This window comes from Arvicanthis niloticus, chromosome X (assembly GCF_011762505.2).
Source record: "Arvicanthis niloticus isolate mArvNil1 chromosome X, mArvNil1.pat.X, whole genome shotgun sequence".
NCBI lineage: Eukaryota > Metazoa > Chordata > Mammalia > Rodentia > Muridae > Arvicanthis > Arvicanthis niloticus.
The window spans coordinates 124,845,047-124,858,734 of NC_047679.1; the positions used below are offsets into that span (position 1 = coordinate 124,845,047).

The 13,688-nt window shown below is 36.8% G+C and overlaps 1 protein-coding gene across 4 annotated transcripts in view; it reads left to right on the forward strand.

Annotated features, from left to right (window-relative positions):
- Aff2 (ALF transcription elongation factor 2) overlaps nucleotides 1-13,688 on the forward strand; it is a 450,392-nt gene that overhangs the window by 297,534 nt on the left and 139,170 nt on the right. The gene's annotated exons all lie outside the window — the stretch shown is intronic.

Below are 13,688 nucleotides of genomic sequence, written 5' to 3' on the forward strand. Positions count from 1 at the left end.
CAAAGCTTTCAACTTAATCTTACTCATTTCTAGAGTGGCTACACAGCTGTGTGGCAGCCTTCTGGGGACACCACACTAGAATGGACGCCTGGATAGTCCACAGTCATTTCATGAATCCTCACCCCAGCAACTGCCTGGCTCTTACTTTGTGTGTCCTTTACAAGCATGCCCTAGCTCTTTGCATTATTTCCAGTGATGAGCTCTAAGGCGGCTACAGATAAAGTGCTGATGCCTCTGCCTCTCTCCTATCAGGGACTGGCAGCTTCTCACAGATCAGTTCCCAACTGATAACAGATTGGGGGCTGACTGATGATTTGGCTGCTGTCCTTCTAAGGCTTAGTTGAGTTCTTGGGCTACCACTCCTGATAATCCCAAAGCCCTTGTTCCTTTCCCTTAGATTCCTAAAGGCCTAACTGCCCCTAGAGAACTGTCGGGACCCATGGATGCAGAGCCTAAGTCATTTACTTTCATAGTAAGGTAGCACCTTCTGCTCACCACTACGAATTGTTTTCTCTCAGGAAGAGATGAGCCCATTAGCTAAAAAAAGGCAATTATGCCTGTCAAAGTGAAGATCTCTTTTATATAAACAGGACATGTGGGTACCATGATTTCAGGCTTTCAAAATCTAATATCTGTGCATCATTCAGTTGTGTTGACTCATAAGGGTCATGATGTCTAATGTCACTTTTAGGGAGTAAAGTCCCTTAAAAGTGAAAAGAATAGATAAACCCAAAGCATCTCAGGCTGTGAGAGTAATTTAATTCTAAGTCCTTATGAAAAGAAACCTTTACTTTTGTGGATTTATTCTCCTATCTTAAAATACTCAGATACTCATACTTACTACTCTTAACCACTGGAATTTATAAATTAGTCCAAAATTGCATTGATTATTTTTTTTTTGTTATCTCAGTAAAATTAAAAAGTGTGAATGGGTACCTCTTTATCTCTTTATCTCTGAGCAGAGCTTACACGGGCTGTTATGAAGCATATTAACATGACTGTAGCCATGACTGTGGGCCTGGGAATGAGAGTCTTTGAATATTTTCAAAATTATATATTTTCTAAATCTCTTACATGATCCTCCCATGGCAGAGCACAAGCAAAGCATGTCAAATTAGAGGTTAATAGCATTGATGGTTAAAAATATACATAGACTGTACAAGCCAAAGCCTTCTTGTTACAAATGGGGAAACAGGCTCAGAGTGGGCAAGCAACTTGACCAGGATCACCCAGGTAGCTCTTTTCATCCCATTCTTGCCTTTTGGGCTCCTTCTGCTGTAACAGAAAGATAATATCAATGTAATACAAGCAGTGCTACTATCATCTAATCTTACTAAAATATTGTTTGAAAACTTGTAACTCTCTCATAATTTTAAATTCCCTGAAGATAAAGAATTTAATATTTGTAGCATCAACACATTATTTCATTATTTAAATAGTTAATGTGTGAGATGTAGTATACATTTCTGAAATCACACACACACACACACACACACACACACACACACACACACACTTTTTCTCTTACAACCCCACTATGATATGAAGCCTTTCCCAAGTGTTTCATACAATGATTTCCTCCAGCTCCTGTGTTCCTGGCAATTTTTGCTAGGTTAAGCTTTTTAGGGAAGGAACTTGACTTGATCATGTCTGTATCTCAGGGACCAATACATAGTGTCTACTTATTAAAAGTTACTAAGGCAAAAGTAAAAAATCCATATAGACACTGTTATTTTGTGTCTGACCTTGGTCAACATCATTGTGGATGTACTCCCCTCTTGCCAAATGTACATGATCCTACATAATGTCTCTTTAGTTTGTGGTGCAAAAAAAACAACTAATACCTGCATAATAGGAATTAAATAATCAAATCTGTAGAATACAAGGCTTATGACAATATACTAGTTACTTGAGATGGAACCTTCTCTGATAGCATGGGATAGAATTGAGGTTACCTAAAGATCAGGTAACACCATTTCTCACACTGCCTACAGGGTACCCAGCCTTTATGTCTTAATTGGGTAATGCAGGGCTACCCACAAATTGTTCTAATTTCCTGGAGTCTGAGTCAAAGAGCCAAGATACTTCTAATGTGGTAGAAAATTGAATATTTTGTAATTTTTCCTGAATTTGACTTTGAAATCTTGTCTGTTGTCAGAATGGCAAAGAGTACTTGTGAAATACATTCTCAAGTACTAAAAAGTAAAACATCAGTATTTAGGTATTTTTTCATTAACCATGTTATTCTACATTACAAAGGGGTGACACACTTAGTGTTGTATGTCTTTGGAACTGACCACAAACATTCATTCCAACAAAGCATAAAAATTTGACTAAGCAACCTCATTTCACTGAATATTGATTATCCTTAGGGATCTTATAGATATGTGAATATCTGCTTTGTCTCTCTGGAGGAGAAGCAAAGGAGTCCAGAGATTTATTTTTAAAAAGATCTTTTTTATGGAGGCTCAAGCAATCTTAAACGCATGCATATGTTTTTTAATATATATACAGGGAAAGTGATGCTTTATGTTGAGTATAGAAACTCATCATTAGATCTAATTGCAGAAACTCATTTTTTGGAGCATATACTCCTCTCTAGGTGCCAGATGGGCAAAAGATCTCTATGCACTTGTGTAAGAATTATAGGCATTCTTATCTTAGGGGTAGCAAAAACAGAACAATAGATTCATATTTTTCAATTGCTAATAAAATGAATAATTGAAAGTCTAATGTAAGCTTGAAACACATTACTTGTCTACCTTATTTTGAAAAGTGAAATAACTTGCTCTGAAGTTTCTTACTTTCAGGAAATTATATTTGAACTACATTTCCCCCACTCTCGCCAAATATGCCTGTGGCAACATAGACTCAGTGAGCTGTTGCATGGAATTTCATGTTTTCAAATACAAAGAATCAGCTCAAATTGAAAGTGCCATGGTGTATATACTTCTTTGTGGCTTGTCCAACAATGTGGAATATTCCACTGATGATTCAAGATAATCTGATTCCTAGCATATGGAGTATAAATACACCAAGGTGAAATGGTGTGCCTGTGACAAGTGACTTCATTACTTGCAGTATCTGAAACACCTTTAGATAACTCAAAGGAACCCCTGGAAAACAATGGTAAAAGGGATAAAATATGCCTTTGATTAACCTAGTTGATCAAAAGAGCTACTTCTTTCCTGGGCTAGGGCTTACCACCCCTTAGTCAACTTTGGCAAAATAGGAACTACTATTTTTTTTGTTTGTTTTCATTTTTACATGTGTGTATGTGTGTGTGTGTGTGTGTGTGTGTGTGTGAAATATAACACAATGATGTGCAATGTATTTGCCTTGTGGAATGATCAATACACATTAACTGAATCACCATCATCTCATGCACTACCTTAACAATATGTTCATGTTTACTCTATATTATTAATAACATGTTAGTATTTTATAAAATGAACTTCACAACTTCTTCTAACAAAATTATCTTACACTCTGACAAAACTCCACATTTCTGCTATCTTCTTGCATAATTTAAATGATTATATTTTAGGGACCAGCTGTAATCAGGGAAACCACATACATTTTAAACAGATCAGTGAGTATTGTAAAAAAAAAAAAAAAAACCAAGTAATTAGAATTCTTCTGAAAACTCTTATCACATAGAGTTACTTTGGGGCAAGTTTTGATGAGTATATAAGCAGCATTTGTCATTTGTCATGAATGTTATCAACTGGATACAAATGCCCAAGTAAAAAACACTTGGAAACAGCCTATCTTTTAAGTAGGTTAAGCATCCCTTCTAAATCTTGTGTGCATGTTTAATGTACTTACCTCCCTCATTTTAAATAGTGCTGTGGAAAATTCTATCTGTGTCAGCGCTTGTCAGAATAATACTTACAAATTCTGCTTCAGCAGAGCTGGAGTGAATGAAGCTGTGAAGTATCTCCTTGCATTACAGCTTTTCATACATCAAAGGCTCCTTTTGAACTGGGTAATTATAGGAGAAAAAAACATGTTTTAGTGCTACCTGAGAGTTCTTACTAATATTACCTTTGAAATGACTAATTACATTACCTGTAAAAACTGAAAAGAAGATTTATGTAACTTACTTATTATAAAAGATATTCACTAACTAATCCTTGCATACCCCTCCCCAGCATCATTATTTATTTCCACCTTTACAATGATTTTTATACTTAGTGTTTATATATGAAAATATCTGGAGAACCCTACACATATTGACTCCCTCCTGTTTCACAAAACATCTCTCTGTTGTTGGGATTGTGGGCATGCAATTTAAGTGTCCCTGCTCTTAGGGTAAAGCATGTTAGCTATGAGCCCTAAGACTTGACCAAGATTTGAACAGCACTTCTTTATCAAAAGAGTGTTTGAAAAAGCTGAGTAGCTGTGCCTGCTGATAACAGAGGTTTGGAAGACTGTGGGGAATTTTGTGTTCGGAGCTGTGAACTTACAGATACACTGTATGATTGGCATGGAAGAACCAAGGCAGCAATTTCATAGCAAACTTCTCTGTGAATAAAGGAATATTACTTCCTCATCTGTGCAGAGAAAAATGAATGCATGCACATCATCTTGTCACTATCTGTTAGGCTGTATCAATAGAAGATGACTATCAGAGCATCCAGATTGAAGATGGTGAGGAGCTATCCTTCCTGGAACTATCATATCATACTTGGAACAGGATACTAAGACGGAAAAAAGCCCCAGGCAGTCAGGAGTCCTGCCTTGGGAGCACCTAAGATAGTGACAGAATTCAAGGCTGAAACTTTGGAAGAAAAGTTCAAAGCTTCCAAAAAGTAAACGAGCAGGCTGAGAATGTCTCAACTCAGAGAACAGACATACCACAGGGGAACAAATAAACTTGCTGTCTTCCAAAGCTGAAAGCCTCTTACACTGAAGCAGGAAAAGCTGACTTCCCTGTGTCTCCAAATTATTATCACTAGGTAGAAATTTTTGTGAGACAGGTATTTAGCTTCACAAGCAAGAGGGGACATCCTGATCCAGCTGTTTCCATGGACACTAGATAGCCTGTTTCAAGCAGTGATCTCTCTCTCTCTCTCTCTCTCTCTCTCTCTCTCTCTCTCTCTCTCTCCCTCTCTCTCTCTCGTCTCCCTCCCTTCACCTCCCTCCATCCTTCCCTCCGTGTGTGTGTGTGTGTGTGTGTGTGTGTGTGTGTGTGTGTGTGTGTGTGTTTCATAGGCAGCATACACGCATATAGAACTTAGATGGCCTATGTATTTTAGATAGGTTTCTAGAACAAGCAGAGAGTTAGACCAAATGATGCTAACCTCCTCTAAAAAGAGGCCAATTAAGTCAGTATTCTTAAGTAGATTTTACACTTTATTTTAGCTAATGCCAAGAAGCATAATCTTTTTTAAATGAATCCCTATATTTTGTACCAGAAAGAAAACTGATTCTCTAGGTGGTCTGCTTTTCCTCACAGAACATGACACATTTGGAGCCTGCTTCTCTCACTGACAGCCATATTCCTGGAATCTCTAAGCAGAATCTCTCTCAGAGTAGATGAGTTCTAGTTTCCTCTTTTCCTTTACCTTCATTATATTCATTGACCCAATGCTCTAGTGGGATTTATGATTATAAAATAACACTGGTCTTCTGGTGCCTTAAAAATAATCTGAAGCTTCTGTTGCCCTCATAATAGTGCCACAAATTTTCAAAAGAAAGGGTCTTTAAAGCAACATATATCTCACTACATGGGCCCTACCTCTGTCAAAGTAAATGGTGGCTAGAGCTAAGGAAACGGAGAAGATCAGCCCCTAAGGAAGACCAGATAAACAATCCACCATTCAATCTATGGTTTTGAATTTGATAAAAGCTATACTCTTCATTTGTCTCATTTCATTTTAATTTTTCTGTCACCTTTCCAGTTGTTACTTACTAATAGATTGATCCTTATAAATCAGGATACCACATAGGCAGAACGTTTTCTACAGATCTTGTCAAGACTTGAAATAATTTCTTCAGCAGCATGTAGTAATAATTCATCACCATTAGTTTTTGCTTTGCTTTTTGTCACATCTGCCTTAAAATATGTGTCTATTCTCAGACATTATGCATAAAAAAAGAAACATTGGCACACTCAGCTCTAAGTGAGATGTCCTCATCAAATCCATCCCCTTAGAGCTCAGGGAGCCCCATAGAAGAGGAGGTGAGAAGAGTATAAGAGCCATAGTGGATACAGAACAGAGAAGAGGTCCTCTAAATCAACTGAACAAGGGTCATATGAACTCACAGAGCCTGAGAAGCAAGTTCATTCACAGGGCTGGCATGGACCTCCATCATGGACATGGACCTCCATCACATCGTCTGCATATATATTATAGCTTTCATTTAGTATTTTTATGGGATTCCTGAGTGTGTGAACAATGTGTCTCTGGTGGTTGTACTTTCTATTAGGCTCTTTTCCTTCTGCTGGTTTGCTTTGTCTAATGTAATGGTTTTGTTTTACCTGGTTATTTTTTAGTTTGTTATGTTTTGTTATTATCTCTTAGAAAACTGCCCTTTTTTAATGAGACACAGAAAAGGAGTGGATCTGGATGAGGAGGGGAGGAGAAACTGGGAATAATAGGGGGAAGGAAAACTGTCATTAATGTTGATTAAATGAGAAAAAAAACTCTTTTTAATAAAGGGGAAAGATGTGGCTGTTCTAATAAAATAATTTACAAAAATATTTCTTCTTTATATCTTTCCTTCCTCCTCCCTATTATCATTTATTTATTCCAAAATGATTTACTAAAGGCAAAAATACTCTTAATGTTAGGAATGTAAAATAGCACACTATAAGCTATTGGTGACAGGCCTAAAAATGTGTAAGTCTTCAAAAAAAAAAAACCCATAAAGTTCTGACCAGTATAAAACTCTTCTTTGAGGACTTAGGGAAGTAGTTTATCATGGAGGTGGAAATATTTAGAGAATAATTATGACTCTAAGTGGTGACAAAGGACACAACAGAATATTGTCTGTAGAAGCCTGGCATGATGAAGACATTGAAGAATGAAGGGTGGTGTGATCCATACAGGTATGCATACCAGGTTGGATTGGTGGTTTTAGAGGGTCAATTATAAAGGTGAACTCTAGGAAAATGAGTGCCTTGCTACAAAATGCCCTGGAAGCTGTGTACATAGTTTACTCTTATTTATTTTTGAAAAATCATATTTCTCAGATAGTATGCTCATGTGTTTCACAATATCTGTCATTTAAACTGTTTCAATAGCCTGGTTCTCATGTGAATGGAATCACAGCTAACCCACACTGCCCCAGGCTGGAGCATGGCATTCTTTTTTTTCATTTATGCTCCCACAATCCCATAGGTTATCCTGGCTTGCCATCCTTCCTATAATCTCAACTCATCTTCAGCAATTTATATAGAATAAATAATTCAATCCTCAAAACAAACCAGAAATATTGGTAATTTGATTGTGTGTAACTTACAGAGAAAACTGAGGGGCATGGTCATTAAGGAAGATACTCCAGAGCTCCCACTGAATGGGGGACTGTGGTGAGAATGTAGAAAAAGAAGAAAAGGGAGAAAGAAGAGAAAGAAAAGTGAAAATATTAAAAATAGAGGAGACAAAAGAAAAAATATTAAAAAAATTAAAGAGCAAAGTGTTTTTCTCCACCCATAGTACAGATGCCTAATTTCAAAGTATATCTTCTTTTTTTCTGTTTTATTATTATTTTTAATTTTTTACAGTCCAGCCATTGCCCTCTCCCAGTCCCTGCTCCCACAGTTCCTCCTCCTATTCCTCCTCCCCCTGTCTCCAAGAGGATGTTCTCCCACCACCACCATCAGGCCGCCCCACTCCCTGGGGCCTCAAGTCTCTTAAGGGTTAAGCACATCTTCTCCCACTGAGACCAGATCCAGTAGTACTCTGCTATATATGTGTTGGGAGCTTCAGACCAACTCTTGTATGCTGCCTGGTTGGTAGCTCAGTGTCTGAAAGATCTCAGAAGTCTGGGTTAGTTGAGACTGCTGGTCTTCCTATAGGGTCGCCCTCCTCCTCAACATCTTACAGCCTTTCCCTAATTCAACCACAGGGGTACCACCTTCAGTCCAATGGTTGGGCGTAAGTATCTGCATCTGTCTCAGTCAGCTGCTTATTGGATCTCTCAAAGGACCACCATGTTAGGCTCCTATATGTAAGCACATCATAGTATCAGTAATAGTGTCAGGCCTTGGAGCCTCCCCTTGAGTTGGATACCAAGTTGGTCTGGTCACTGGACCTCCTTTTCCTCAGTCTCTTCTCCATTTTTGTCCCTGCAGTTCTTTTAGACAGGAACAATTCTAGGTCTGAGTTTTTGACTGTGGGATGGCAAGCCCACCCCTCCATTTGATGCCTTTCTTTCTGCTGGAGATGAACTCTACAAGTTTCCTCTCTGCACTAGAGTCTCTGATAATTTCTAGAGCTCCCCCCCTACTTTCCACCCCCTAAGGTTGCATATTTCTATTCAGTATGCTGGCCCTCAGAACTTCTCTCCCGCCAGTCCCTATATCTGCCCATAGTCCCCTTTCCTCCCCACTCCAGTCTCGCACCCAAGTCCTTCCATCCCTCTGTCTCCTGTGATTACTTTCTTCTCCCTCCCAAGTGGAACTGAAGCATCCTCACTTGGGACCTTCTACTTGTTAACCTTCTTGAGTTCTGTATTGTATCCTAGGTATTTTGTACTTTTTTGGCTAATATCTCCTTAATAGTGAGTACATAACATTCATGTCCTAAAATCAAGAATTGATAAATGGGACTTTGTGGAGCTGAAAAGCTTCTGTAAGGCAAAGGGCATAGTCAGGGGAAATCAGCAACCTACAGGTTGGAAAAAAAAACCTTCACTAACCCCACATCTGATAGAGGGCTTATGTCCAAAATATATAAAGAACTCAAGAAGCTAACCTCCAAAAAAAAAAAAAAAAAAAAAAAAAAAAAAAAAAAACACTAAACAACCCAATCCAAAAAAATGGGGTATAGAGCTAAACAGAGAATTCACAACAGAGGAATCTCAAATGGCTGAGAAGCACATAAAGAAATGTTGAAAGTTCTTACTTATCAGAGAAATGCAAATTAAAATGACCCTGAGATTCCACCTTACACCAATCAAAATGATTAATATCAAAACCTCAGGTTTTTGTTTGCAAGAATGTGGAGAAAGAGGAATACTATACTCCTCCATTGCTGGTGGGATTGTAAACTAGTATAACCACTCTAGAAATCAATCTGGAGGTTCCCCAGAAAACTAGAAATAGATCTAACTGAAGACCTAGGTATACCATTTTTGGGAATATACCCAAAAGATGCCCCACCATGCCACAGGGGCATGCGTTCCACTATGTTCATAGTGGCCGTGTATGTGATAGCCAGAAGCTAGAAACAACCCAGATGTCCCTCAACTGAAGACCAGATTAATGAATGGAACTAGAAAATATCCTGAGAGAGGTAACTTAGACCCAAAAGGACATGCAAGGTATTTATTCACTATAAAATATATCTTCTAAACTGTGGATATCTCCATTCAATATGCATAAGACAATGATTCCCTTTTTTTGTTTGTTTGTTCTTTTAATAGAGCAGTGTGATACTACCCTCTGAAAACCTGGTTTTGTTTGTTTGTTTGTGTTTTGGTTTGGGGGGCTGGGTTTTTGTTTTTTGTTTTCTGTTTGTTTGTTTGCTTGCTTGCTTTTTAGTTGTGACAGAGCTCATCAAAAGGACAGAACTATAATCATGAATGCCTTTTATCTAACTCTTCAAATTTTATGCTGCTTAATCTTTTTGAATGTCTTCTAGGTTTCAGTTTTCTCATTTATATGTGTGTGTGTGTGTGTGGTTTTTCAAATTAAGTAACTTATGAATCTGTAAAGTTACAAAGACAAACATAGTTAAAAACTCTCAGTTAAAGTTTGCTGACCAACTGCAAATTTAAAATTCTCATTTATTATAGAGAATGTAAATCTTCACATAGAGGAGAATAAACATATGCTAAGTAAAACCAAGAAAGCAATGGTATCCTTGGGAGAAGGTTGGCACAAGTAAATGACCTCTAAAACAGAGATAGCACTGGATCTCTCGGATCTTTGCATTTTAAAATGATAAATAAAATAAAAATAAAACTGATACATTATTGTGAGTAATGTGTCTATGAATCAAGCATTTTCAGAACACAGCCATTTTTACACTAATGTAAATAATAATGTAAATGTAATAATGGCAGAGTTGAGTAATGATGACAAACCCATAAAGTATTTACTGTCTAGCCCTCTGTGAGAAAAGTTAGCTGATACTCTAAAAGCTGGATCGTATACAATCCAGATCATATTGATGTTATACATACAGTTTTTAAAAAGAGCCTTACACAAGTTTGTAAATATAGCTTGCCCTTGTTATATACCAGCATATATGATATTTCTGTGAAAGAAATATTGAGATTCATGTCTGATGACTTTTTTATACTACATGCAATAACTGTTATTGTATGATAGAAGTTTTTTTCCAGGACCATAGTATATACAGTTACATTTGTGTATTTATGTACAGTGACATTGGCAACATTTAAAAGTGTTTTCTTTATTTGTATATCTTGTTTAAAGATGATTTATCTAGATTAGTATTAAAATCAATGTCAAGAATATATAACATCAATTATACAAAATTGTGGAATGACTTCATCTTCTTATTTGCTTCATGCGTCACTGCATTCAGTGCAGTGAAGCAATTGATTGTTTGAGTATAAAGGCCATTTTAAAAACCAGTTTACAAGACAAATATAAAGACCGTGCATTTTACTCTCCTATCACATGTTTGTTTTGTTTGGCTTTGGAACCTGTGTTTAATTTCCTGAAGGTATACAAGTCTAAACTTGCTCTGCATCTTTGTAATAAGATCCTTTCAAGAAAGACCAGATAGAAATACTTGTTTAAAGTTAAGCTTATACAAATGGTCAGTAACTCATTTTTATGTATGTTCTGGATAATTAAAATTATCTGATAGTTTCAGAGACTCCACAGGATGGAGATTATTTTGAAGTGGAATTAATATTTTCCTGCCATCTTAAGAAGGTTATGTTGAACACACTGAAGTTTTTCTTCATAAAGTTGATACTATTATCAGCAGCAATTGTTGTATTAAGTAGCAATAGTGCCCTCAAGGAGTGAGAACATAGAGAGGAAGAATGTTTTCTTCCCATTAAATGGACACAGCCGTGTATATTTTTTAAGTTCTGACTTTGTTATATCATTTCCCATGGACTCTTATGCTGTTAGTTTCCACAACTTATTGGTCTTTCTGTGATATGACCTCTACAGACACATTCTCTTCTTTGCCATCTGTAAATTCCTAAGGGATAGAGCTGATGGTTCAACATTTTAGAGACCTTTTGTCAAAAAGAAGTTATTTCTCTAGTGACAGAGGGAAAAAAGACAGTAGTCGTGAGGAGGTAAATATGAGAAGGGTACAGTGATATATATGTAGGAAATGTAGTGAGACCTGTCATCCTGGACGGTACTACAATGCTCAGCTATGTTTTCTATGACTTTTCCTTTCTAATGATTAAATTTGCTTTCAAAAATTTCATGTATATGTGTATATCGTACATTCTAGTTACTCTGACCAGCCTTCAGTTCTCTTATTTTCCTTCCAAATATGTCAAACCCCTTTCTTTCCTACTGATCCCTTACCCACAAACATATATATTGGTTTTCTTTTTATTTTATTTATCATTTAAAAATGCAAAGATCCGAGAGATCCAGTGCTATCCAGTGCTTTATTTTATTTCTGACCCAATGATTTTAACCAAGACACTCTATGTCATCATAGGTTTAAAATCTATTCCTTGGATTCTTGAAGGCAATGACTGTTTCTCTCCTATGATCTATTAGCTGCCAATCCTTTAGCAGGAAAGATAGTTTCCATAAGTCCCTCCACACCTCACCATTGGCTGTTGACAGCCCTGCCTTGTGCAGGCCCAGTACAAGCAACCACAGCTACTATGAGATCATGTTTGCAGTAGCTGTACAGTGTCTTGAAGATAGCATTCACAGCCCTTCTCCAGCTTTTCTGACTCTTACAATATTTCATTCTCTTCTGCAGAGTTTCTTGTACCTTAGAGAGGGTACTATAAATGTCTTGTTTAAAGTTGAGTATTCATCTGTCACTTAATTCTCAGCATCTTGAGCAGCCATGAGACTGCATTTATCTCCATTCATGGCAAGTAGCTTTTCTAATTAAGGAAGGATGAAAGTGGCATTTGTCTGTGGGTATAAACACAGATATTTAGAATCCAATTTAGTGGTATATGAGTTTACATAAACTATAGAGATTCTCTTCCTCCAGCCAATAACCTTTCCAGCCTATGGTTTGCTTGGTTTTGCTCTTTTTCTGTTGGCAAAGTTTATAGTATCAAATAAAGTATTCAAAAGGCAGGTCTCTGAATTTTTGAAGCCTTTAAGCAGTAAAGTTTAAGCAGGATTAGTGACAATCTTTAGCTGAGTTTATTGTAGTTTTCTAAAGTGATCATCACTGAAGTCAAACTTATTGCAAAATGGGTAAAATAAATAGACTGAAAACTTGACTGTCAGATAAAGCACAGCAGAGCCATATGGTTCTTTGCTTATTTTTTAAAGATGAATTATGCTGTGATCTTTTTTTTCTTCTGTGTAGGGTAAGATGTACCCTAATGAGTGCATTCCTCAAAGCAGAGACTCTGATAAAGGCAATTTTATATTTACTTTCTTTGTAGTGGTAGTGATGGAACTCAGAACCTTACTTAAGCTAACTGTCTTTGATTTTGCTTGCATATTCTCCACACAGTGCTGTGTATGACCTGAGATATTTGTTACTTTTCTATTGCTGTGATAAAATATCATGACCAAGGAAACTAACAGAAGCAAGGGTCTATTTGGACTTTATGGTTTCAGAGGGATAAAAATCTCTCAACATCATGACAAGGAAGTGTGGCAGCAAGCAGGTTTGAATGATGACAAAGAGCTCTTATCTCCAACCTTAAAGAGTGAACTGGGAATAATAGCACATGACCTTGAAACCTCAAAGCCCACCTCCAGGGATTTACTTCCTAAAGCAAGGCCACACCTCCTAAACCTACCAAAGCAGTACCACCAACTGGGGATGAAGTTTTAAAGTGTCAAAAACCACAGGGGACATTCTCATTCAAGCCATTTCTGAGCATTTCTTTATTGCTTTTACATGCCAAATTTGTCAAGATCTGCACGGCTATGCCATGCTCCCAGCAAGACTCGTAAGTGCAAGTCTAGATTTCTCAAAACAGTGAATGAATTTTGTGAAAGGTACTTTCAAATAAAATTTAAATCCTTTCAATAATACAGTCTGCTAACATATTTCAAATTACTTCCTTTGCCTCAACAGGCTTGTAATACAGTTTGGTGAACACCTTCTGTTGAACTAAGTTAAAACTTGCACATTAAAAAAATATTTTTTTACCAAGGAAGAAACTAGATATACTTATTAATTACAATCTTGTTTGCACTTTTACAAAAAAAAAAAAAAAAACATGATCATGTGTTTGGTTGAACCAAGTCTCCTTGACTTTCTAAGAGGCATCATTGCCTAGCTAACTGATGTTATATACTTGAATTTTATATATATATATATATATATATATATATATATATATATATATATGTGTGTGTG